This window comes from Hyaena hyaena, unplaced genomic scaffold, assembly GCF_003009895.1.
Source record: "Hyaena hyaena isolate Hyena2069 unplaced genomic scaffold, ASM300989v1 scaffold_42, whole genome shotgun sequence".
NCBI classification, from domain to species: domain Eukaryota; kingdom Metazoa; phylum Chordata; class Mammalia; order Carnivora; family Hyaenidae; genus Hyaena; species Hyaena hyaena.
In genome coordinates, this window is record NW_024080674.1 from 1,031,901 (window position 1) to 1,059,035 (window position 27,135).

A 27,135-nucleotide genomic window follows, 5' to 3' on the forward strand; every position below is an offset into this window, starting at 1 on the left:
AAAGGATGGTAGACCAGGAAGACGGAAGGAGTTTGAGTCCTTGGTGACTTCCTGGAATCTGGGACTTCTCATTATGCGATGGAAACACAATGTTCTCGGCTGACCCACTGGTTGATAGCTCTTGCCACATGCAGCCAAGGCAGCTTGCTCTTATACAACTAGTGGTACCTGCTACAGAGGAGGCTGGTGTCCATACGGAGAGTCAGCTCAGCACAGCTCCCAGGGAGATTGCCTTCCAATGTACAGAAGCCTATAGAAGAGCTGCAGTATTCATGCATCTAACTTATCACGTAAGCAGAGAAGAGAGGGAGAAAGCCCTTCACTGGCTTTCATCCACCTTCCATGTTCAAACTAGACCCTGGCCCTTGATGCATCCAGAGAAAAGAAAAGCCGGAGCCAAAATGCTAAGAGAAACAAGAAATGCTCATCCCTAACTTTTGAGCCTCCATGAACCCTGGTCCTGGCAGCACAGCAGTTAAGGATGCCCGATGAGCCTCTGCCTTGAACTTTGTCCTGGCGACAGGAACTCACAGGCAAGTCTGGAACTAAACTCTATGCTCAGCTAGTGGTTGAAGAAACATACTGTGTCCTCTAAGAAAGCAGGCAAGACAACATAGATGAATCATTTAACATGGATTTATTGAGTCTCTTCTGAGGTTAAACTTAAGAGAATTTAAGGGGCACCTGGGTGGCTCAGTTGGTTAAGCGACTGACTCTTGTTTTAATCGACTCAGGCCATGATCTCACAGTTTGTGGGTTCAAGCCCTGTATTGCGCTCTGCACTGTCATAGCGCTTGGGATTCCCTCTCTCTCCCCTTCTCTATCTGCCCTTCCCATGCTCTCTCTCTCAAAATAAATAAATAAAATTAAAATTAAATTAAGAAGAAAGAAGAGTCGCATGTTTTACCGACTGAGCCAGCCAGGTTCCCGGCCAACTAACATCTTTTTTTTTTTTAAATCTTTTAGTTATTTCTGAGAGAGAGAGAGACAGCGTGAGCAGGGGAGGGTCAGAGAGAGGGAGATACAGAATCCGAAACAGGCTCCAGGCTCTGATCTGGCTGTCCGCACAGAGCCCGATGCGGGGCTCAAACTCACGAACCATGAGATCATGACCTGAGCTGAAGTCAGAGGCTTAACCGACTGAGCCACCCTTGTGCCCCCCAACTAACATCTTTTGAGTATTTTAACTATTTGCCATGGATGATGTGACACATTTAATGGATTTTTCTCATTAACCCCTCATAAGTCTATGAGAGAAGCTGTTACTATCCCCATTTCACAGAAGAGGAAACTAATACAGAGTGTGGCTAAGAAATGTGTCCAGGGGCACCTGGGTGGCTCAGTCAGTTAAGCGTCCGACTCAGTTCCATGAGTTTGAGCCCCGCGTCAAGGTTCTGTGCTGACAGCTCAGAGCCTGGAGCCTGCTTCAGATTCTGTGTCTCCCTCTCTCTCTGCCCCTCCCTTGTTTGTGTTCTCTCTCTCTCTCTCTCTCTCAAAAATAAATAAATATTTTTTAAAAAAATTTTAAAAGAAAGAAGTGATTCCCAAGTCCCACAGCAATTAAGGGGCCTCTCTGCCATGGACACGTGGCCACCTGACCCTCTGCACCCTCTTGTGTAACATTACACACAGTATCTGTGAGGATTCAAACTCACTGAAAGGCATCCTGAAGGCAATTCCTAAATTTGACGTGATTGACTCTGTTATTTCAATATAGTGCGTTCATGCCAGCAATACAAGGAAGACAGTTTACTGAGAACACAGCTTAATTGTACAAGCACCAACATCTTTCAATGATAAGAATTGAAGACATGATCTATTTCTTGTAAAACACCACAGCCTTTCCTGTGATAGACAGTCCGTGGCACTTCAGCACGAGTCTCTCAGTGACTACTTCCTGATTCCCAGGAGTTTATGATCCAGCAGAAGGTGCAATCTAACCATCTCATGTTTGATTTTGCCTCCTTACTTCCTCCTGTATGCCAGGTAAATTCAGTGCGGAGCCTCACCACCGGCCTCTGTCTCAGGTTACGTAGCCTCATCCTGATTTTCAGATGAAGACACAGAGACTCAAAGACACCGAGGATGCTGCTCGTGCTCTCGGAACTAGCATGGGCGAGAGCCACGCACCCCCGCAGGCACAAAGGGTGGCCCTATGCACGGACACCCAGTGCAGAGAAGTGAATTTCCACTGAAACGTCGCCCTTCCTCCCCTCGCCAGGCAGGAACCCTGAAGATCGCCCGTCAAGCCATCAGCGCACCTGCCCTGACGGACCACATTTTTCTCATTAGCGCAAAGGCACCAGATGGACCAGCTTGGGCCCGGCCAACTACAACCGAGTTCGTAGATGCCCAGACTTACGTTCCTAATCATCTCCAGGGCAAAGATGAGGACGTTACCAGCCTTGGCCAAGGCTCTCAGCCTCTTCTGTAATTTGGTTTCCTCAACTGTGAAGTGGCGATAATAATAGCGTTCTCCCTCTGAGGGTTTGATGCGAGCATGAAATGAATTAGTACCTGGCACAGCACCGCCGGCAGTGCCTGACGCACAGCTGTAAGTGAGCCGAGATTATTACTTAATGTACATTTCATCACCATTGTTAACTTTACGTCACTTTTGTTCATGCTTAAAACCCATCGCTTGCCCTCCCCCCCTCCACTACATTGGAACCGGATCGCGGTTCCCTGTTTTCTCTCAAGCAGAGACCCACGGGCCCTCCACGGATACACGGAGCTCCTTCCGGCCCTTTGAGTTACTGTCCTAATGGGAAAGGACTCAAGTTTGGGATCAAAGTCTACCTTGAGGACAATGCCGTCTAAAAGTAAAGCAGGGAGATGCCAGTACTTTTGTTTTCCCTGCTCTGCTATAGATGGGCTGTGCCATTGTTTTCCCTTCTGTGATTCAGCCTTCCTTTCTGTAAACCAAGGGGCCTGCGATTGTCTAGGATTATTAACCTTGTCTGTAGAATCACGCCGCCACCCACTCATAGCGATCTCGTGTGGCCCTCTGAGATCAACAGCTGTACAGTCACCGAGGGTAATAAACAAAATATAAATAGACAAGTTGCTGGCGGGGCTTTGCAAACGCTGCTGGTGTGTACCTGATGACAAAGGGAAAATTAGTCCCTTCCCCAAAGTCCAACGTAGGTATTTTCGGGTGAATCATGCTTAAGTAAACCTCCTCTGGTGAGTTTATTGTGCTCTTGGGACTTTTCCAGAAACTTTGGCATAAAAGAAACCCTGGAAGTGCTTGAACTCCACCTACATAAAATCTGATTTTTTAAAAAAAGGTATGCCTGTCTTCCCTGAAAGTGTTGAGCAAAAGAGACTGGGAATCTCAACTGTTTCCTGGCCAGTGGTTTATATGCATGAGTCTGGCGGGTCGCTTCTCTTTCCTCATCTATAGCATGAAGGTTACTACCTCTGACCACTTCCAGGTTGCTATGAGGATCCAACAAGAAATAATAGGAGGGGCGCCCGGGGGACTCAGTCGGTTAAGCGTCCGACTTCGGCTCAGGTCATGGTCTCACGGTCCATGAGTTCAAGCCCCGTATTGGGCTCTGTGCTGACAGCTCAGAGCCTGGAGCCTGCTTCTGTCTCTGCGTCTCCCTCTCTCTCTGCCCCCACTCTACTCTCTCTTTCTCAAACATAAATAAAAATTTTTTTTAAAAAAAGACATAATAGGAGAATAATGCATGGAAAAAGCAACAAAATCTAACATTGGGGCCATTTCAAGGGACATTTTCTTTATTTCATTCGATGAATGAAAGCCAAGTTCCTTGCAAGATTCTCCTTTAATAGAAGCCTATTCCAAAAGGTGGGTGCAAACAAGCTTCTCTAGTACTCTTCTGTCAGTCTAGAAACCCCAGGGACACCAGCCAACTTTTGCCGACCAGCAATGTATCCTATATGGTTAGAAATCCCAGCCTTGAGGAGATAATGCGTTTGCTCCACGAATCCTAATCAAGATCCACCAGGGGCTGTTCATTTATTCCCGCTCCCCCTCCGCCTACGATGAAAGCCCCAGTGACGAAGCTTCTAAACCAGCAGCTTGCCAGCAGCCTCGTTGTGTTGAATTCCTGCTAGCTATGCAAACAGAGGTGGATGTATTCCTACATTTTACCATCGCCACCCTCCCCAGGAGGGGGAATACATCAAACTAAAGTAACAGAAAATCCCCGCCCCCCAAAGTCACACAAACAATCTAGCAATACTTCTGCTAAATGATCATCTGAAAGTAAGAAGGCAGCCAGGTCACGTTAGAGTAAATTAACCAAAGATCAAGTATTTTTGTGCCTAATCTAAAGGCCCCTCCGGGATGTGTTGCACGCTGTCTTGTCTCTGAAAGGACTATGCTTTTCCTTTTAATACTCAAAGGTATAATTTGATGCCTTAAGCTAGTACGGTGTGTATTCTAAAAGATAAATTATAAAAACCACCAATCATTTTAGTTGCTTCTTCTCAAAAAAAAGAAAAGAAAAAGGTTAATAACTTTAAGCAGAGTACAACACACAGAGAGAGACTGAACCGAATGCATCCCTTTTGTTCAACAAGGAAGTTTCAATAACCGTTTTAAGTAATCCACCGTTTGGGGACAGGGTAGAATTCTGTCAACCTTCCAAAGGCGATTTAGGTAGGAATGCCCAAACCAGGAAGTCACTGCGCTTGGGGCCTTCTAATTCTTAGAAGCTACAGGGCTTTCTGATTATTATAAAGCTGATCCTTTGAGGGGGTTTTGTTTGTTTGTTTTAGCAAAGTTTTATGTATTTATTTTTTTAGAGTACGCAAGCAAAGGAAGAATACTGCAATACATACCAGAGAAAATAAAAAGTTGCCCTCCTCTCTCTCTGACACACACACCTTCCTCCGCCCCCGCCTGCTTCTCATCTTCTTCCTGTGTTAATGGGGAGTGTATTCTTCTTATTCTTTTGTCTATATTTTTACAGAAACACACACAAGCACACACATGCAGATACATGCCTTTTTAAGGAAATTCTATAGTATCCACCTGTCTACAACTGTGTTTTAATCAACGTCAGCCTTTGTGAACCTATATAGTCCAAGCCTTTGTTGAAGGCACTCCTGCTCACTTAGAACCACATTAATTTTCCACTGCCTTCGAGAGGCAACTTCACATTTCAAGGAAGCTTTCAAGCGCGTAAGGGGAGGCTCACTTCCTCTCTTGACGAGAGGAAATAATGCTTTCACGCTCTGGAAACAGCTTTACTTATATACCCCATTGCCTCATTCCAGGCTGAGTACCCAACAGACAAATTACACTCTTCCTGTTGGCCATGGCTTTGAGCTTTCAGGACCAGAGCAGCCCCCCGGACCCAGAGAGAGAAATCAGCAAGAATTTTTTTTACAAGGTGCCGTGCCCTGATGGAAGCAGGGGTTTAACCACAATGACAAACTGCTCAGCTTACCGCTGCCTCGCTGGAAAAGCATCTGTTTTCTTTCCCCCGCTTGGTAACTAGTGGGTTTTGTCACCTGATTCATAAAGATGAGATTGCTGGAAACAACAAGCGGCCACAAGGCTCCGGAAAATAGAATAGCATAAAGCTCCTTTCTGAGTCTTGGTGTGTCTGTGTGTGTGCACGTGCGCGTGTGTGTGCATGCATGTGTGAGTGCGTGCATGCATGTGTGTGCACATGTGCCTGCACGTATATCTGTGTGCGTGCATGTGTGTGCACACGTGTGTGCATGCATGGGTCTGTGTGTGCATGCATGGGTCTCTGTGTGCATGCATGTTCCCGTGTGTGCATATATGTGTGCACGTATGTGCATGCTTGTGTCTGTGCATGTATGTGCATGTGTGCGTGCATGTGTCTCTGCACGTGCATGCATGTGTGTCAGTGTGTGCGTGCGTGTGCATGCATGTGTGTGTGCATGTCTGTGTGTGCGTGCATGTGCGCGCACGTGTCTCTGTGTGTGCACGTGTGTGCGCGCATGCGTGCTTGCATGTGTCTGTGTGTGCATGTGCGTGCATGCGTGCATGAGTGTTTCGCACACACACTTATATCCGCCGCGCTTGGCCTGCAAAGATGTTCGTCCCCGGGAATCTCCCAGCACCAGGCAAACCAGCCCAGGTTTGGAACAAGGCCCAGTCGGCCTCATCTACTCTTAATTCAACCAGTCAACAAGCACCAGCCCCTCTTTTAAGACAGGCTCCCGGTTACAGATGCGCCCTAGGGACTGGATTCCTGGGTTCAAAGCCGAGCTCTGCCCTGCGCTGGCACAGTTATTCAGTCTCTGTGTTCCTCAGCTTTAAAATAAGGGAAGGTACGCGTCCAGATCTCTCATCCAAATCCTGGGCACCGAGTAGGAGTTGGAATTCCGAACTTTCAGATTTTAAAAATGTAACGCGGCGCTTGGGCTGCGTACACGGGGTCTCCTCTTGGGCCCGGGGCAGGACCCGGTGATCTGCCTCTTCGATGTGTCTGCAGAGAAACACGCAAAGACTGAATTAGGGAGATGAATGCACGCAATCAAAAGGCTCACGTTCATTCAAGTGGTGGTTTGTAGCAGATGAGGGAGGTCAGATCATTGTGCGGCCAGAGTTGTTTTTTAAAAATACAGCTTTTGGAATTTCAGGTTTGTGGAGCCTCCCGAGCATCTGCCTCGTGGAGTGGTAAGGAGGGCGAAATGGGCCGGTACCTGGAAAACATGCTTAATAAATACTCAGTAAGTATTTGCTGAGCGTCCACTATGGCCAGACTGTTCTGGAGCCGGTGACCTATCCACACCCAAGGTCAGTGCCTGTTTTCTGAAGAGGGTAAATGTCTTCACTTTGTGAACCATACAGTCTCTATCACAACTATCCTCTGCTGTTAGGGAGCAAAAGCAGGAAAGAATGAATGTGTCTGTGTTCTAATAAAACTTTATTTATAAAAAAGAGACAAGAAGCCAAATCTGGCCCACAGGCTGTCGTTTATGAGCCCCTGATCAAGACAGACATGACGCTAGCCCTTCATGGGTACTTGCGTTTGAATGCAGAGGACAGTCAACTAATCAAATAACACAAGGAAACGTCCAGTCCGCTCATGATAGATACTGAAAGGAAATAGAATGTGCATTTAACAAGATCTGCAGTGATCTGTGTGCACTTTAAAGTCTCAGAAGTGCTGGTCTGGGCCACCCCTTTCTTCTACTGAACAATGCTTTACACTGCTCACAGTCAGAGAGGACTTTTAATCTTTATAACTCCCCTAAAATGTGGGTCTTACAATACCCATTTCATAGATGAGAAAACTGAGGTTCCGAGGGTTTAAGTCCCTAATTGCATATCACCAACTTTGTGTGTTCTGGAATAAAGTTTTAGATTCAAGCCCTTAGAATCCCAAACCTACACTCTTAACATTTTTTTTTTCTTGCTTTGTGGGAAATAACAGGAAATAGTCTCCCTTCAGTAAAATCTCCTAAGCCAACAGTTCTTAAATATTTTGATCTCAGGACCCCTGAACACTCTTCAGAATTACTGACAACCCCATAGAGCTTTTATTTATGAAAGTTAGACCTATTTATGTTTACCTGTTCAAAACCAAATCTGAGAAATTTTTGAAATGTCAATTTTTAATTCATTTAAAAATAGCCATAACAGACATCTTACCTATTAGCATCAGTAACATATTTTTGTGAAAAAGAACTATTTCCACCCCACCCCCCCAAATTTAGTGAGTAGAGTGGCTTTGTTTTTTACATTTTTACAAATGCCTTTTGCATTCAGCTTCTTCCAAGGCAGCTTTCCTTTCAGGGAGTTGAATTTCTCACATTGTACAGTCCCTGGAAACCACTTCAGCTTGTGAAAGAATGAGGTCGAAACAGCAAGAGCATTTTGCCTTTGGGCCCCAGCATGCTGTGCGGTCGCTACTTTCTGTAGGTTCTGAGGGAGGCACCTTGGCGTTCCTTGGCTTGTGGCTACCTCACTTCAATCTCTGTTTCCGTCTTCACACAGCATTTCCCCCTCGTTTCTTAGCCTTTGAATTTTCTTCTTATAAGGCTACGAGCCACTGAATTCGGACCCCCTCCCCCAGTCCAGTGTCACCTAATCTTAAGTGGACTCCGTCTGCAGGGGCCCTTTTCCTGGGGCAGCTGGGCATGATGTCTGGAGTCACACTGACATGCCCCTTCAGGACTCTAGATCGGGAGCCAGCAACCTATAGCCATGGACCCAAACATGCTGCCCCATAGGGCCCATGAGCTATGAACGGTTTTACATTATTCAAGGGTTATGTAAGTATCTGCATCATCTTCTTGCTGCCTCTTGCCTGGCAAAGCCTAAAATGTCTATCTGACCCTTTACCAGAAAAGTTTGCCAGCCCCTGGTCTGAACTCTGCTGTCTACACCAGACCCACCACCCACACCGGTTGTAGATGTTGGGTTCTGCTATTAGAACCACAATCAAGGCCACCAATGATGAAGGAATGTTAGCATCGCAAGTCACGAATGCGGGCTCCACCCAGCCCATCCCTCTTGGCATCACTAGGTTCCAAACAAAAGTCCGGGGCAGCTGCCTCTGATTGGCAAGTGCCAGGCCACGTGTCCACACCCTGGCTGCGAGAGGCACTGGAAATCGGTCTTCAACATTTTTCATCCCTGGTGTGAAAGGTGGGCTCTGCTTTTCAAAAATCAAAGGGGAGTGACTCCCCAGGTTTAGGAAATAGGTTCAGGCAGTGGAGGAATTATAAAAACCGTAAACACACTATACCTGATGAGGACACATAATTGCGGAACTTCCTCTACTGGACACAAAAGAGCAAGAACTCTGATAACTAGCTTTTCGATCTAACTCCGTCTACACTGGCCAAAGACCATGTTAGATATTTTTCCAGCTTTCTCATCTCTGACAGATGGGCTTAACCTTCTAGAAAAACCTAAGCTAAAAGATTCACCCAAACCCCTGGAATATGACTTTAGTGTGGGCGGTACCACCGTGTGGCCATTATTTTCACCGGCTCTGCCTCTGTCTTCGGGAAAATGACTTCAGCTCTGGATCTTATCTGAAGATCGGAATTAGGATACCGGCAGATAATTTGCTGAGAGCTCACCACGCGTGGGTGCTAGGCTGGTTCACATGGCTGGCTTCCTTAATTGCCACGATCACCAATGAAGCCCATTTTATAGATGAAGCTATCTTTTTTGCCTCCAGAGAATGAAAGGTATAGCACTGTATTCTACCTGAGGGCACACCTTGAGAGCATTAGCAACTTTTCCTAGATGCACACAGCTAGTGAGCGACAGACTAGGTTTGAACCCAGGTTCACGATAGCAGAGGCTGGGATAAGGTTTTTTATTCCATCTGTACTCCATTTTCCTTATCTAGACTCACACCTTGTAAAGTTAGAAACTTACACAAGCGTGGGAAGCCATAGGGCTGAAGGCTCACAAAACAAAATGATTTTAAATCTATCATCTCTCTTCCCACAATGAGTCCTGTAGCAGACACAGGTGGTTACCTTTCATTACAGAGTCTGTACTTGAAAATACTTCAATAGAATCAGTGCGATGGTAAGCCGTCCAAGAAGTTCAGTTAGCTGAAACTCAGAAGGGGTGCGGTTAGCTAACTGGAGATCAAGAATGCATTGTTTGGGGATAGCCAGCAAACACCGAGGCAGAAAGGACCACACTCCGGCAGCAGCTGGGAGAGGTGTTTTTTGCACTTCAGAAATAGGGTATTTTGGTTTTTTGTTTTAATTTTTTTAATTTTATTTTATTTTTGAAAGAGAAAGAGAGAGAGAGAGAGAGAGAGAGAGACAGTGCGTGAGTGGGGGAGGGGCAGAGAGAGAGGGAGACATAGAATTCGAAGCGGGCTCCAGGCTCTAAGCTGTCAACTGAACATCAAGACCTGAAATGAAGTCAGGAGCTTAACCGACTGAGCCACCCAGACACCCCAGAAATAGGGTTTCTATTGATGAAACTAGTGACTGATGATAATTAGCATGACGACATTGATATTAGGAATAGATTTGCAAGGGAGGGGGCAAAAATGGATTTGCATTGGTGAAATTAAAGGCATTCAAGACACGTGAGCTGACTAGAACGTGTTATAGGCTACAACAAACCCTTACCTACCTATACCTGTCCCCTCTCCTTCCCCAACTGAGCCTGTATCCAGCCACTGGGTAGGAGGATTTCTGACCACATTATACCAACCAGACAGCACAGAATCCTGCTCTGAGAATATTATCTTGCCTGCCTTGAGTGAACCTTTCATTTAGGTGTGACCAGGGCCCCTGAAGAAATGGAGCACTGAGACTTTATTCAGCTTCCAGGATAGGTTGTATAAACTGTTTTGCACCTGCTTTGCTAATGAATGTTTGGTTACAAGGGTAGTAAAATATGGACAGACTGGATTTTATGGTAACTTGTAGCCAGGTCATAGGGACACACTCACCTCTGCCAGAAGTAACCTAAGAATTGTTCCGTGTCGAATTGGCTTAGATCACAGCACTTTACCTGGTACCTGAGAGCCATCACCTGTGTCTTCCTTCCCAAAAGAATCTCTATTGGTTCAGCTGTTAGTCAGCTGAGCAGTTCAGAGAGTGTGGGCCCAGGACCAGGAGATGAAGCATGACTAATGTAAGCCAGGGGTCAGCAAACTATGGGCCACAAGTTAAAGCTGGCCCATCACCTGGTTTCGTAAATAAAGTTTTATTGGAACACAACCCCACCCACTTAAAGCCCCACCCTCTTTCAAGCCACTGCAAGAGCAGAATTGACTAGTTGCCACAGAAACTTCGTGGCCCACAAAACCTAAAATATTTGCTATCTGGCCCTTTATAGAAAGTTTGTCACCGCTAGGACAGAACAGCGTTCTATGGAACAGAAGCACTGGCATCACCTGAGAACTCATGAGAAAAGCAGATGCTCACGCATCACCCAGACTGGTGATCAGATTATCTAGGGGGTAAAACTTCCCACAAAGGAGGAAGGCCATGGCTGGCTTAGACCAAATACCCTTCATCCCCTGGAGCTGGGTACATTGCTGCCCAAACTAAACTCCGTTTCTGTTAGTAGAGAAGAAGAGGAAATAACTGTGTGGTAGGGATCTCCATTTCCCTGTAGTATTCATTCTCCTTTGGCTACAGAACTTTAACATGGATAAACCAAGCCCCAAATGCTGAGAGTTTGTATGTTACTGTGAAGGGTAATAGAACAGGAGATGTCATAGGAGGTAGACAAGCAGTTTGATGCACACACCTTCGGCAACTCCTTTTACCCCCTTAACGCCAGGTTTCATAAGTGGAAAATAAGGACAGTAAGTCCAGACATAAAGTCTGCAGTCATGGGGGACCCATGCAGTCACCAGTAACGGAATAGCCTGCAAAAAGAGGCAAATTACGGTCTAGCGTCTGGAGGTCAGGAGTTCCAGCACTGCGCAGCACTGCATAGGAGTACTAACAGTGTGGTCAACCATTTAGCCTCTTTCTCGACTTCTTCTCCGCCATCTTCTATGTATTGTATTCTCCCCTCTGTGGTTTCAAGATGGTCGCCTCAGCTCCCGCCCATCTTATTCTGATTCAGAGGCAGGGCGCCAGGAGGGGCGATGACCGATGACCGCCTTCCTGCTCACCTCTTTAGATGGGAGGGTGGGGTGGGGAACATCTTTCTCATAGGGACCACCCTCCCGATTCTGATTAAATCTCATTGGCCAACGCTGGTTTATATAATCATCCCTAGACAATCACAGATAAAGATAGGATTACTGTGATTGGCTTAGACCCCCAGGGGTCGGCAAACGTTTTCGGAGTCGGGCAGTAAATATTGTAGGTTTTGCATGCCACATAACGTCTCTCACTACTGCTCAACTCTGCTGGAATAGCATGGAAACAGCCATAGACAAGGCATGAACTAATTGGGTCTGACTGTTCCAGTAAAATCTTTTTTTATAAACACAGGCAGTAGATGGGATTTGGCTCACACGCCATAATTTGCCAATCCCTATTCTATACTCTGCTGGTTAAAAGCACTGGAGCTAAAGTCAGACAAACTCAAGCCAATTGGCTTTGCCAATTTCCAGGCATGTAACTGCAAACAATGAGCTTAACCTGTGTTCCAGTTTCCTTATTTTGTACAATTGAAAATGCATAGACCTTGAGGAAACAGAGAATCCATCTAAAGATATGATAAATGTCCTCCTTGATAGGGCAGCTACAGGGTTGGTTGATTCAATGTAGTCTCAAGCTCTTTGCATCTTCTTGTTCTGCCCATCTTCTTGTTCATTGGCTTTGAACTTCAGGTTTGCCTCTCATAGCCACAAAATGGTGGCCACAGTGCCAGGTGGCATATATTCATCTAAAGAAAATCTAAAATTTGAATGCTCTTTCCCTTGTTTACCTTTTCAAGAGCAAGGATAACTTTCCCGGAGATATACAACCAGCCTGCTTACCTTACCTGCTCATTGGTGAGCATTATGTTACATAATTCTTGAACCTGTTATTACCAACAGAAATAAAATTATCTTGGGTGCTCCTGGATGGCTCAGCCGATTAACTGTCTGACTTCAGCTCAGGTCATGGTCTTGAGGTTCGTAAGTTCAAGCCCCGTGTCGGGCTCTGTGCTGACAGCTCAGAGCCTGGAGCCTGCTTCAGATTCTGTCTCTCTCTCTCTCTCTCTCTCTCTCTGCCCCTTCCCCTCCCCCCACTCAAAAATAAATTAATATTTTTAAAAAAAGAAAATTATCTTAACTGCATAGACTTCTTTCATCACAATAGCTGGGGATGAGATTCAGGCATTGACAATTTTTAAAAGCTCTGAAGATAAGCTGACCTTATGCGCAGAACTGAGAACCACTCATAATGACTAGTCAAAATGCCATCCCTTGCAACTGTTGAGGTTTCAACTTTTCCTGAAGTGCATGGCGGTCAAAAAAAATAAAATTAAATATATATGCATGTGTGTGTATGTAAATTCAGTTTTAGCTGCAAGGAAAATAATTAGCAATGACGATTAGGTACACAACAGCCAGGCTTTGCTAAACTAATGATCTTAGTTTTTTCTCTTACGTAATCTTGAGGACAAAATACATAGTGTCCTGCATATTTTTTTCAAGAATTTTTAATGTTTATTTATTTTTGAGAGAGAGACAGAGCATAAGCAGGCGAGGGGCAGAGAGAGAGGGAGAGAGAGAGAGAGACAGAATCTGAAGCAGGCTCCAGGCCCTGAGATGTCAGCACAGAGCCCGACACGGGGCTCGAGCCCACGAACCTCAAGACTATGACCTGAGCTGAGGTCCAACAATTAACCAACTGAGCCACCCAGGGGCTCCTCTTGCATATATTTTTTTTATATATAAAAAACGTGGGGCTCAAACTCAGCTCAGGCCTCCAACATCTAGATTGAGTTACATGCTCTACCAGCTGAGCCAGCCAAGTGTCCCTCTTGCATGTTTTTAAGCAGATATCCTAAATTTTTATTACAATTCAAATGAGTTCATTTTTTTTAGCAGGCAAATAAGTAAACTTTTTATTTAAAAAAAAAGAAAGGAAAGAAAAAAACCTGTGGTAAGTGTATGTGATTAGAATCCATAATTCATTATATGATTTGATAAAATGACTCTTAACGAATGCATTGAGTAGCACACACTCAATATGAAAGAAAACCATATAACATTTTTATCTTTAGGTATCCAGATGTTTTTATCCCCAGTGTATGTGAAATATTTGATGGTTCTAGAAACCATTCCAGTTATATTTCTGAGTATGAAAGATATTTTTATACTTCTGTGATTGTTCTGAATTCAACTTAGAAAGATATGCATGTAAGATAAAGTAATGTAGGATATCCACATTTAGGCACCTTGATTAATCATTAAAGGAGGGATTCTTGCGCTGGTGAGTTCGAGCCCCGTGTCGGGCTCTGTGCTGACAGCTCAGAGCCTGGAGCTGCTTCAGATTCCGTGTCCCCCTCTCTCTCTGCCCCTCCCCCCCCTCAAAAATAAAGAAATATTTTTTTAAAAAAAGAAGGGTTTCTTTAATCTCTTTGTTACTTTGAACACTGTTACACCATCTACCCGCTCAGTGCTGCCTAAAGTTGCTGGCGGAGCACAGACCTCTCTGTAACGTAGGAAGAGGGTGAATGTGAAGTGAGGCATGCGGGAGCATTCCCAGGCAGTTTCAGGAATATGTAAGTGTAATATAAACATGTAAATTCTAGAAATCAATTCCCCTAGAGCGATCAGTGCAGTGTACTCCTGTTTTAAGACCATTCCGAAATATCTTATTGGTTATTTTGCAGATTAAATGAGATAACACAGTTCAGCAGTCAGCACTCAGTAACTGGGAACTATTATTATTATTTACAATCATAAATAAAGGGGGAGCCTCTTACTTCCCTGTCTGATGAGGGGAAGGAGATAACGGTGTTAGAACTGAGGATAAACTCTCCGCTAACCCGTACCTTGAAAGCGCCCATGACCTTCCAGCTTGGACAGGTGGTAATGACTGCTGAACTGGTGAGAGCTGGAAAGAATCAAGGTAACTTCCCAATGTACTACAGGTTTGCCTATCTCAAGGAACATGCCTCTGCTGCTCCTCTGCCTAGAACCTTCTTCCCGAGGCTAGATGTTCACCTTGTGACATCTACCCATCATCCAAGCCTCTTGCTTGACCTACGACCTACATCCATCTCACGTTGCTACCCCTGACTTGGACACACTCCATCCAATCTGTCCTGTTTCCTTCCCTTCCTAACATTCCTCGTCATCTGAAAATATCCTGGATTGGACTGAGACATCGGATCTGTTCCCTGCTGAATCCTCAGAAAGAAGCACAGGGCCTGACACATGGTAGACCCCGAAGTAGGTAAGAATTAGTTGAACAAAAGGATTAGTTGAACAATCAATGACAGACCTCCTCTTAGAAGGGAAAGAGAATGGAATTTGGGGTCAAGACTTTGAGGTCATCCCATCACGCATTAGCCAGGACACGGCATGCCCCAGGACCTCATTGTTCTCATCGAAAAAATAAAATAAGAACGCCTTCCTTGTAGAGGGATCAGGAAGACTTGGCACCGTGCAGTTAGGACTTAAGTCCACAGTGCCCAGCATGTGGGAGACATAGAAGATACTATTATGGATTTTGTTTCCTAACTTTTTTTTTTTACACCTGGATATGTCGCTGCACTAATCAATCTTAGAGACCTTTGAAAAACGAAGCCACCGTTACAACACCAAAATCTTAGCCTACATGGCAATGCAGATCAATTGCCAGGAATCTCCGACTTCTCCTAGTAGGAAAGAAGAGAAAAATAACCCCCAAATGCCCTGAGGGTTCATTCTTCTTTGGTTACAGAATTTTTACATTTATAACCAAATCTTCACTTGCCAAGAGTATATATATCTTACTATCAAATCTGGTAGCCTCTTACTTTTGAAGAACTTATTCTATTTGTCATTTTGAAAATAACATACACTAGGGGCAGGGGGGGAATGTATGTCCCCCTCCAACACTGTATTCCATTTCTTCATTATTTTGGAAATTACCCTAGAAATGTAGGTCTTTAGATAAGCGCTTACAAGCAGTTTCATTACACCAAGAAGGCAATGAAGTTTTTTTGTTTTTTCGGGTTTTTTGGGTCTGTTTTACATTTAGAATATAAGGGCTTTTCAGAGTTTGAGATGAAAAAGGGATAAAGGAAGAAATGTTTCTCTGTTTGTTTGTTCGTTTGTTGTTGTTATTCTGGGGCCCCTAACAGATTCAGTTTTCTAATAACTATTATTGCTTCTTTTTCCTGTTCAGCATCACATTAAAAAAAATAAAAGGGGGCATTAAAAAAAATTTTTTTTAATGCTTATTTGTTCTTGTTCTTTTTTAAAAATGTTTTTAACATTTATTCCCTTTTGAGAGAGTGCAAGTCGGGGAGGGTCAGAGAGAGAGGGAGACACAGAATCTGAAGCAGGTTCTAGGCTCTGAGCTGTCAGCACGGAGCCCGACGTGGGGCTTGAACCCATGAACTGTGAGATCATGACCTGAGCCGAAGTCAGACGCTTAACTGACTAAGCCCCGCAGGTGCCCCAAAAGGGGGCATTGTGAGCAGAAGGAAACCTATGGGGTTAGGTGCCTGGGCTCAGAGAAGCAGAGCAAGAATCTGTACATTTTTTTCTGTAAAGGAATGCATGGTCAGCGTTTTAAGCTTTGCAGGGCTTACTGTCTCTGCCCCTGTTGCTCAAGAGCCTGTCATAGGTGACGTGTTCCCAAATAAGCATGGCTGTGTTCCAATAAAACTTTATAAAAACAGGCACTGACTCAGAGTCGGCCATTGGTTGACAATTTGGTAACTGATTTGGCCAATCCTTCATTCACCTGCAAAATGGACGTAACCACACTACCTCACGTGGCTCAGAGGATACAATGGATCGGCCTATAAATTATTCCATGTGATTCTGTAATATTACATGTTACAGTATTCTGTAAATGTTGCCTTACTGTTATTCTCATCTTGCAGTAAAGAAAGCGATCATGCAATTTGGAAATGTCACACTCCACGGCACTGGGCAGCCTCCAGAAGTTTCCGTTGTTGGGGGAGTTTAACTTTGTCCTCCTTAGCTTTTAACTAAAAATCCCTTTTTCCCTCTTCCCTAAGCAATCCCATTCAAGGTAGTCCTGGGAGAAAAAAACAGAGAGGAGCAGAGAGATGTGGGTGACCCAAAGAGATGGGCTCTTGGGGAGAAAGTGCTATACGTGCTCTACTACGATGCTCTATAATTCTCTGTGTCCCTACTATGCGCTCCCTCTGCCCCAATCTCCTCTCCTTTGTGGCAGAAGACCCTATTCCCCCGGTTTACCCCGTCCAGTCAGAAGGCTTGTGCTGTTCTGGAGAGCTGGAGAGCATTTTTGGAAGACACATGGTGAAGCTGGCCCCTGAGCACACAGGGTTGCTCACACGAGCCCCGTGGCAAAACCAGTGTTTACTTCCTCCAGCAAACAGCCTCACAGAGGAAAAAGATCTTCTGGGATTTTGTTTTCCTTTTTTTTTTATTTTTCTTCCCTTTGGGACATTTTTCCTGCATCTGGGTTACCCGCTTAAGTTTTTAGGCTATCTGGCATCAGGCACTTGGCTTTGTCTCTCATTTCTTTGTACATGCCCACGTATTATTTACACCTCCCTTTCTCTCTGGGGCTTCTAATCCCTCTCTTTCTTATTACTAGCATTTCTTCCTGGACCTAGCCTCCTTTTTTCCTAACCAGCAGGAGAGCTCCGCCAGCCTCAAGATAAACAGCAAACAAGATTGTGAATTTCAATGACAAATACAGCAGGCGCTATATTCCCCAGCCCCACATAATTTTTAACTTGGGAACGGTAACTTCTTCGGTCTTCCGGCTCTGAACATTGGCAGGCCCGGTTCCTCTTTCATTTTGGCCTTGTTGCTACTCTTCCTGAATTAAATTTTTCAGTCAGCTTGCTGGTTACAAGGCGTAGGGAGCTGCCCGCCTCTTTAACTCAAATTTCCTCCTTCCCAGGCGTAACACAAATTTGCTGTTGCTGTACACACTGCAAGACAAAGAACAAAAAGACCTCACTCGCTGAGCAAAAAGATTCAGTTGTATACATGACTTCACCAGGTTTCCAACTGTATAATGAAACCAGACTCCTCCCCCCAGAGGGGAGTTCCCTCCCCAACCTACTGCAGCGCACACAAAATCCCACCCACTTCTTTCCAAGGACACACTTTGTTCTAAATCCCCAAGGCTTCACTCCTGCACACACAAAAAGAACCAGGAAGCAGCACCTAAATTGTAAGAGTGAGCTGTGATCCTTCTCTGAGCCCCCCGGGTGAAAAGAGTAAATGGGACAGAATTACACAGTATGTAGCAGGCATTTGTTAACAAGCAGGCTAGAGATGCGAGATGGCAGTGATCCTCTGGGTGGGGCCGTGAAAGGGAAACAGGACCTTTTTTTTTTTCTTTCTTTCTCACGAGCCTCTCACTCTCAAGCTGGAGAAAAGATTAAAAACTACATGAAAGGGCACGTGTTCATAATAGATTCTTAATGGGTTATTAATTCTGTTTTTAACCCTCACTTAAAAAAAAAAAAGAACTTAATTCGATCAGTTCTCCTTCGGATTAAGGCACTTTAAGGACAGGTGTTGGGGGCGCCTGGGTGGCTCAGCTGGTTAAGCATCCGGCTCTTCATTTCGGCTCAGGTCATGGTCTCTACTGATGGGTTTGAGCCCTGCGCACAGAGCCTGCTTGGGATTTGATCTCTCCCTCTCTCTTTGCCCCTCCCCTGCTTTTGCTGTGTTTCTCTCTCTCAAAAATAAATAAATAAATAAACATGTTTTAAAAATAAGGATAGGTGTGGAGTAAAGCTGCTGCTTTCAGAAGGCGGTGAGTGTGTTTCAGCAAAGAATCACAAGGTGTGCACTAGACTGGACTATTTATTATACAGCCCTGTTTTCAGAAGTAGAGACTGAAATCCACACAAAGCCCATCAAGAGGGCCAAGTGAAATACATTAAGGAACACCATTCAGAAAATACTATGCCACCATTTAAAAAGTCCATTATTTTCTAACATAAAATGCAAGGTAAAGACAAAGAAAGGTGTATTTGATATACATACATGCTGATCTATGCATAGACTTTCTGGAATGAGGCACTGAAAACTATTAGTAGAGATTGTGGGGGAGTTGGAAGACTTTCTCTTCCCCACAAACCCTCTGATTTGAGTCCACCCTCCCCCGCAAGTGGGCAAGTGGGCGGAAGCCTGTATTTCATTTTTCCCAAAATGTATAGGTAATTTTTTTTAAACCTCCAGGTCATCATAGAAAAATTTCCCATGATAGGCACTTTGATTTAAAAAGTTGTACAAGTGTCAATAAATAGATTCTGGTGATATATTTAAAACAGAGTTTATGTACACATACACACACACATACTTGCATATTTACAGAACATGTCTGGACGGATATGTGTCATACTATTAAAAGTAGGTATTAGCTATTTTAGCAAGCTCCAAAGCTGGTGGAGTTAAATAAAGGGAAAGAGGAATTTTTATTCTTTTAACTGGAGTTTATACTATTTGAGTCTTTTAGAGAGATTACATACTGCTTCTATTTTAAATTTTAACAACCAAAATGAGGGGCACCTGGTTGGCTTAGTGACTCTTGATCTCAGGGTGGTGAGTTCGAGCCCCATGTTGGGCGTAGAGCTCACTTCAGAAAGAGGAAAAAAAAATAGAGAAGGAAATGGTCAAATACGGACCCATAATGCATGAGAAATGCAAGCCATGCCTTTCCACAGAAATGAAACTCCCAAGAATGTTCAAGGTAAATTTCTGCCTTTTGCCTCCTTAACAATGGGATATTGTACCTTATTAGATATGCCCGAGTTTTTCTCCTTCCTACATGCTATTTGCTAGGACTGCTCCAAATTGCTTTCCGAGGTGTCCTGGTTGGTGTCTTTGTTACATGGCCCGCCTGGGGAAGCAGGAATTTCTGCCTTCAGGTACATGGAAATGCGGAGTCGAAGAAGAGGCCGGGCTTGTTATAAGCAGGACTCATACTTGTATTTACTTTCCTGCCTTGCACGGTTGAGCCGCACTTGAATGACTCCATTAATAAGAATGAAGTTCCTTTATGACAAAATCCTGACTTTGGCTGTCTGCTGTTTCCTGTGAAGCATCATCCTGTGAACAGGCTTCTGTGTAAGTCATATTTGAGAGCCTGCCTCAAATGTGACCCTCTCACTTCTCAATTAGCTCTAGGAAGGCTGTGTTACATTTTCTCCTGCCTTAGGCATGCGCAAGATCGCTGTAGGAAGGGACGCACTTGAAAGAAGACTGTTTATAAAGTCTTGATGTGAGTCCCAGTTTCCAGGCATTTACATTGTAACTTACCTACTGAAATAAACATATTTTGCAAGTGAGCATGATCTGTTCTCTGGGATTGATAACAAGCACATAAGGTCAAATGGCAGCCCTAATCATTTCTGCAAGCTGCACTTTTCAGGCAAGGAAATACCAGGAATGAAGTTTACAACGAATCTATCTTCCAGCGGTTGGGGGTGGGGGCTTCTCTCCGCAGCAGCTTTTTCTTGCATCCAGGAAGTTTTCTGTTTGAAGTGCCCCTGCTCCGTCTCCAACAGTCATTTGGAAATCCTCAGCATTTAATTTATGACCTTATGAATTATTTTATTCAGGAGGGAGGGGTTCAGTTTGGAAGCCAAATTTTTTCGAGGACTGTGCCAGAAAGGTCTCTGATTTGAAATTGGAAAGGGGGGGCAATCTGTTGTGCCCCATCTAACTCATTGACAGATGGAGTTTCTACTTATTTTGCATCCCTTGAAATTACAATGGCAGCGTTTGTAGGTGTATCTGAGAGACATCGTTTAGACTCCTTAAAATTTAGGTGGAATGTTAAAATAAAGGAAGACTTGACAGTCTCTCAAGATTCAAAAACGATCCACGGGCTATTGTCTGACCTCCTCAGTGTCTGATTGACTAGTAGAAAACGCATCTCCATGGGAACAGATAAATGTCTGCTTTTCATGCCGTGAAATACCCAACTCAGCCCGCAGAGCCTCACCAACCTAGCACTTTATTTGGGCGGCTGTAAGCAGCCTCTCTCTTTTCATGTTCAGCCAAATTATCTGCCAGAATTTCTTTTCAAGTCTAGGGAAAGAAAAAAAAAAAAAGGGAGTTTCTTCTCCCCTCCCCCTTCCTGCATGGAGTTAATTACTGTATTTTCATCTGGGAGGGTGGGAAAAAATACACACTGAGCTGAAATGGCACACAAAACAACGGCTGGCATGTTGTATCTGCCTGTTGTCTATTAGCTGTTGGTAGGTGTTTTTTTTTACGGTATGATGGTCTGCTGCAGTATTTGGATAGTGTCAGGGAGGGTAATGATACAGCCTTCCCGCCACTGGCTGTTTCGGACTGTTTGTTTACATTTGTGCCAGAGTCAGGCTGTGTGACCTTAGACAAGTGGGCAGCGGCTCTGATTTAGTACTGTGATCTGAGATACGGAGGGAAGGTGAAGGATAGGGAAAACGGCTGGAGAGGCTCAGGTATCTGCCTCCCCTCCCCCCGCAAAGCCCCCAACATCTGCCATTTTAACTCCCTGATCACTGATCCACTGCTCTGTGCCAGCAAAATTTGAGAACAGCTCTCCGGAGTGCTGGGGATTTCTCGGGTGATTCCAGACACTTCTGCTTCTGTTCCTGGTTAAAAATACCACTGGAAGCAGCATTTTCTGATGAGATCGCTGCACTTCCAATCCAGTTTCTGAAGCAGAGGGAAAAAATAAATGAAAAGTGTGCGGGGAGAAGAGGTGAAATGCACACACTCGTGCGTACAAGCACCTATCTATGTTTTTTCAACACACAGGGTCAAAATCTTATGGGGGAAGTATCTTAGCCTGTTTGATTCTACAACTGGGCACAAGAATGTGTGCGGGTTCCTTATTTCACTGGAATCCATTCACCCATTCCTGTCATTCTGTCCTTTGTCGGTTCGGCTATTCGTGCCTTTGTCTTTCTCCTCTTCCTTAGCACCTCCACCCACCCACCCAACAAGTCTGAGCAGGAAACGTTTAAAGACCAGTGAACTGCAAACCCACTAGGCAGTTTTCAAAAGAATCCAGGTTAAAGATACCTGCAGTCAAGATGTAGCAATCAAGTCTTAATTCCAGCTCTTCCACGGACGTGATCCCTAAATATCAAAACCCCAGTGGTCTTTATCTGGACCAGCTGCTTCTGATGTCTAGAAGGAATGTGGCACATCAAGTGTGTGAACACTGGCTCTATTGTATCCAAACAGGCTGATTGAAGCCTGGATAATTGGCATGTAACCTTCTCTATTAATAGTGCAGACAGATATGTGAATTAGCTGAATCCCTCTGACATATGCCGTGTATTAGCTAAAGGGGCTTACAATTCTCCAAACCTCATGGCTAACTATTACACCAATAATTAGGCTTTAGAACTGGATAACTTTGGGGGAAATCAATAAATAATGGGGAAGCTCCCTACAGCCTCTGAATAAGAAGTGCCTCTGTAACATTATTACATCTGGGGTTTGAGGATTTGGGGATTTGGGGGGGGGGGTGTTGCCGATGCCGAGTTTCTGGAGAAGACTGGTAAATTTGGGGATTCTTTGTTTGCCTTCTGTAGTCATCGAGGTATTGAATAGCAACGTACACTCGACATATCCTGTTTAAACGCCTTGTAAAGGAATAGACCCTGAATGAGGTCTATGAAATACTGAATGAGGCTATTTAAAACTGAACCTTTCTAAACAGTTGGCTGATGTTGCATCAATTCCTAAGGCTACGTGGGCTGATGGGTAAGAGCATAAACTGCAGTCAGATGGTCCAGGTCTGAAGTAGAGCTCCCCACCATATGAACTTGTGGCCTTGGGCATATGTTAACCACTCTATGCCTCAGTTTTCATATCTGGAAAATGGGGATAATACATGTTCCGATCTCACTGGGACTTCACAAGGATTAAATACGTTGTTATTCATAAAATGTTCAGAGAAATACAGAGTGTAAGTAAGCACTTTGTCTTTTTACTTGATAAGTATCCCCTGAGAGTGTTTTTCGAACTGCAGGCTGTGACCTATGAGTAGGTGGTGAGAGCACTTTAATGGATCTCAACTATCACTTTTTGGATAGGTTAGGATAGAATGTGTAACACATAGGAAGGATAAGAATTGTTCTGTAAAACGTTTGCTATGTAAATAAGTGTGTGTGTGTGTGTGTGTGTGTGTAGTGGGTCCCAATGTAAAAATGTACATAATTCTTTTAAAAATGAGAACAACCTGCAATCGAACATTTAAAACCCAGAAACCACGTAAGGCATCAATAGGAGATCAGTTTAATAAATTAAGCTACATCTACCCAATGGATTATCAAGCAGCTGTTCATAAGAAAGAGGTCAATTCCTGTGTGCCGATTTGTACCAAACACTCAGAAATATTATTTTGTAAAAAGTAAAAACATTACAGACCTGTGCTTATTTCAATCCTGTTGATATACCTAAAAAGGCCTTTGTTGCGTGTGCGTCTGTTTCACTATACTGACTCTCCTTGGGCTGACTGTGCGGACCCTGTGCTGAGGGCAGTGTCATCTTGCTCGGGGTTCGCTGGCTCGGTGCTTGGCGCTACCACGCCCGCAGAGGAGCCAGCCACAAGCCTTGGGGCCACCTGCCTCTGTCTCTCCCTCACCATTAGGGACCCCAAATCCATTCACATGGCTTCCGCTTTACCCCCCAACCCCTATTCCAAGCTGCCGGGCATCTCTCCCCTGGGAAACCACATCAAACTCCCAGCTAGTCTCCCCGGAGCCTCCTATCCCCCTCAGGTGCCTAACCAGTCTCCCTGCCACCTCTTAACTAGTAGCCTCCAGTCCCCCAACCAGTCCTCTTGAATGTGCTCTTACCTCCTTTCCTCCCTCCCACCGTCTCAGGGTGGCCGGAGAGCCCTTCTCCATTTGCTTCAATTCTTTGTCCCAGTTGCTCTTGGGACAAAGAGCAAAATTCTACAATAACTTTTCCATTCGTTTCCTACAAATGCCATAGCAAAGTACAAAAATAAAATGAATAAGTAACTGGGTGGCATAAAATTACAGAGACGTATCACCAAACAGTTCTGAAGACTGGAAGTCCAAAAGCACGGTGTCGTGGGGCCGTGTTCCCTTTGGAAGTGGTCGGGGGAGTCCTTCCAAATAAGGTGAACTTGTGAATTCCTGGGGGGTAAGATTTCAATATATCTTTCAGTAGAGACACAACTCAGCCATGATAGCCTATGAGCCTCTGTCTGGCCCGGCCTCTCCTCCCTTTCCGGGCTTCTCCCCCACCATCCTGTCTTATCTTGTAGCTCCATCCACACCGGCCTTTTTAAATGGTCCAGGCTGCCTCCTACCACAGGACATTTGCTCAAGTGGTTTGCTTTCCCTCTCCAAACTCCACTCCTATTTCCACCTCCAGATCTCCCTTCCCTTGTCCCTTGGGGATGCCTTTCTCTGATGCTCCCACCCCGGGACCAAGCGAGGTTCCTCTGATCCTCACGTAATTTCCTCACACCACCCACTTTTCGTTTGTCACACTTGTCAAGACTGCAGTTTTGTGTTTATCTGTTTGTTTGATCGAGGTCTTCTCTGCTGTGATACCATGAGTTCTCAGAAGGCAAGAGCAGGGCTATGTTTGCTCACCTTTCTATTCTCATCTCAGAACACAGTACATAGCTCCTCGTGGGGGCTCAGCACAGCATTGGTGCATGGGTGGGTGGGAGTTTCCAAACTGCTTCCCAAAATAGTTGCTCCATTTTACCAGCAACTTCCGAGGGCTCCAGTTTCTCCACACCCTCACCAGCCCTTGTCACTTAACTCTTTCTGGTTTTATGATCACCATCCAGCAGGTCTGAGTTGTTTTTCAATATGTCTTCTGACACCATCACGGATGGTCTTCATATTTTGCAGAAAGTTGTAGCATAGCTCCTCAAAAATAATGTACCTAAGCACATAAAATATTGGCCTATGATTTTTAAGACTTTTTGGGGCGCCTGGGTGGCTCAGTGGGCTAAACATCCAACTTCGGCTCAGGTCATGATCTCACAGTTCGTGGGTTCGAGCCCCACGTTGGGCTCTGTGCTGACAGCGCAGAACCTGCTTTGGATCCTCTGTCTCTCTCTCTGCTTCTCCCCCACCCATGCACTCTCTCTCTCTCTCTCTCTCAAAACTCTTAAATACAGAGGACAAACTGATGAGGGGCAGGGGGAAAGGAGAAAAATGGGTGATGGGCACTGAGGAGGGCACTTGTTGGGATGAGCACTGGGTGTTTTATGTAAGCAACGAATCACGGGACTCTACCCCCAAAACCAAGAACACACTGTATATACACTGTATGTTAGCCAACTTGACAATTATATTTAAAAAATAAAAACAAATAAAGCTAATTGATGTTATTATAAAATGAATAAACATTTTAAAATTTAATATATAAATAATAGACATTAAAAAATAAAGATTTCTCTGAAACCACCTGTATATTACTTTAAATCAGTCAATCAATAAGAAGGAAGGAAGGAAGGAAGGAAGGAAGGAAGGAAGGAAGGAAGGAAGGAAGGAAGGGAGAGGGTGAGAACCCCAGATGAGGCACTCAGGCTTCACAATCTTACTGTGGGTTCTTATCTCGGTGCGGCCTTAGAGCAACTCATGGGTCACCTGGGTGACTCAGTCGGATAAGCTTCAGACTTTGGCTCAGGTCATCATCTCACAGTTTGTGAGTCTGAGCCCCTGGTCGGGCTCTCCACTCAGTTCAGAGCCTGTTTTGGATCCTCTGTCTCTCTTTTTCTCTCCATCTCTCTCTCTCTCTTTCTCTCTGTCTCTCTCTCTCTCTCGAAAATAAATAAACACTTAGGGGCACCTAAGTCACTCAGTCGGTTAAGCGCTGACCCTTGGCTTTCGGCTCAGGTCATGATCTCACAGTCTTGTGAGTTCGAGCCCTGGGCTGGGCTCCACGCTGACCTTGCAGGGCCTGCTCCGGATTCTCTCTCTCCCTCGGTCTCTGCCCCTCCTCCACTCACACCGTCTCCCTCAAAATAAATAAATAAACTTGAAAAAAAGTTTAATAAATAAACACTAAAAAAGCTTTTTAAATGTGTATTTTTTAGTTTCCACCAACAAATGGGAAGGTGTGGCAGCCGTAGGATCCGCTCTTCAAACGGCACAAGGTGACAGAGCTGAGGGGCAGCCGCCAGGCCCGCGCTCCCCAGGGAGCCGCAGCCACCACCCTTCCCTACCCTTCCCTACCCCCCCTCCTCCCTCCCCCCCGCAGTAGGTCCACTTCACTCAGGTCTCGCCCTTGCTAGCAGCTGCGTTTGCGGGGCAGGATCCAAGCAAAAACCAGACACCATCCGGAAACAGGGAGGACTTCAAAGGCGGGAGCGCTGTTAAGAGAAAGGAGGTTAAGAGAAAGGAGGAAGGCATGGTGAACACTTGGAGGCGGGCGATCGCATGGGGGACCGGGAGCTGCCCCCGGGCCAGAAGTCACAGGGGTGGGATGTAGCTGTCAGGGCCTGAGGACAGTAGCTGTGGAACAAAGAAGCCACCGATAAGAGGGGTGACCTTCAGTGGAGGAAGCGCGACCTGGGGCAGGTGGGGAGCTGGGGAAATAAATACCCCGACTCGCTGAACTTGTGCCAGTCGCCCGCAGGTGTGTCCCACCGGCCAAACCCAAGTGGACACCAGAGGGAGAGAGTGTGTCCATACGGGCCAGGAAGGGAGGCCACAGAGCCGGGAGGAGGCGGTGGTAGAGCGGATCAAGAGGAGACGAAGAGCAACATATAACATGTCACTGGTCTCAAAATTATTCCTCTTCTGGGCGCCCGGGGGGCTCAGTCAGCTGAGCGTCTGTCTTCGGCTCAGGTCGTGATCTTGCAGCTGGGGAGTCCGAGCCCCGAGCTGGGCTCGCTGCTTTCAGCTGTCAGTGCAGACCCTTTGCCCTTCCCCGCCTTGCGCTCTCCCCAAAATAAACAAACATTGACAATCCTTCCCCTTATTATCTTTGGCTATTAATAACTGATAATATTAAAAACCTCTCTCTTCATTACTTATATGCGGATTCCAGCTCCTCTATATTTTTAGAGCCTTTCCACTCAACGATGTAGAACCAAATCCTTGTTTCTCCCCCATCATGCCTCATTTCATCTTTCTAGCATCAACTCAATAAACATGTTTTTAAAATGTTTCATTGGGGGGCGCCTGGGTGGCTCAGTCGGTTAAGTGCCAACTTCGTCTCAGGTTATCATCTCACGGTTTGTGGGTTCGAGCCCAGCGTCTGGCTCTGTGCTGACAGCTCAGAGCCTGGAGCCTGTTTCTGATTCTGTGTCTTCCTCTCTCTCTGACCCTCCCCTGCTCATGCTGTCTCTCTCAGAAATAAATAAAAACATTAAAAAAAATTTTTAAATAAAAAAATTTTTAAATGTTTCATTGGGTTGCAGGTCGCTGTTGCTCACTGGCGACAGGAGCCGTCTTACTCATCTTGGAACTGCCAGAAACTCGCACTCTGCCAGATGTATAATAACTACTCAAAACCCGGAGATTGTGGGTGGATTTCCATGTATTGTTCTAATAATGGAGGTGGGGGGGGCCACAAAGTGAGTGGTAGAGAAGAAATGTCATCACTCATTGTTCCG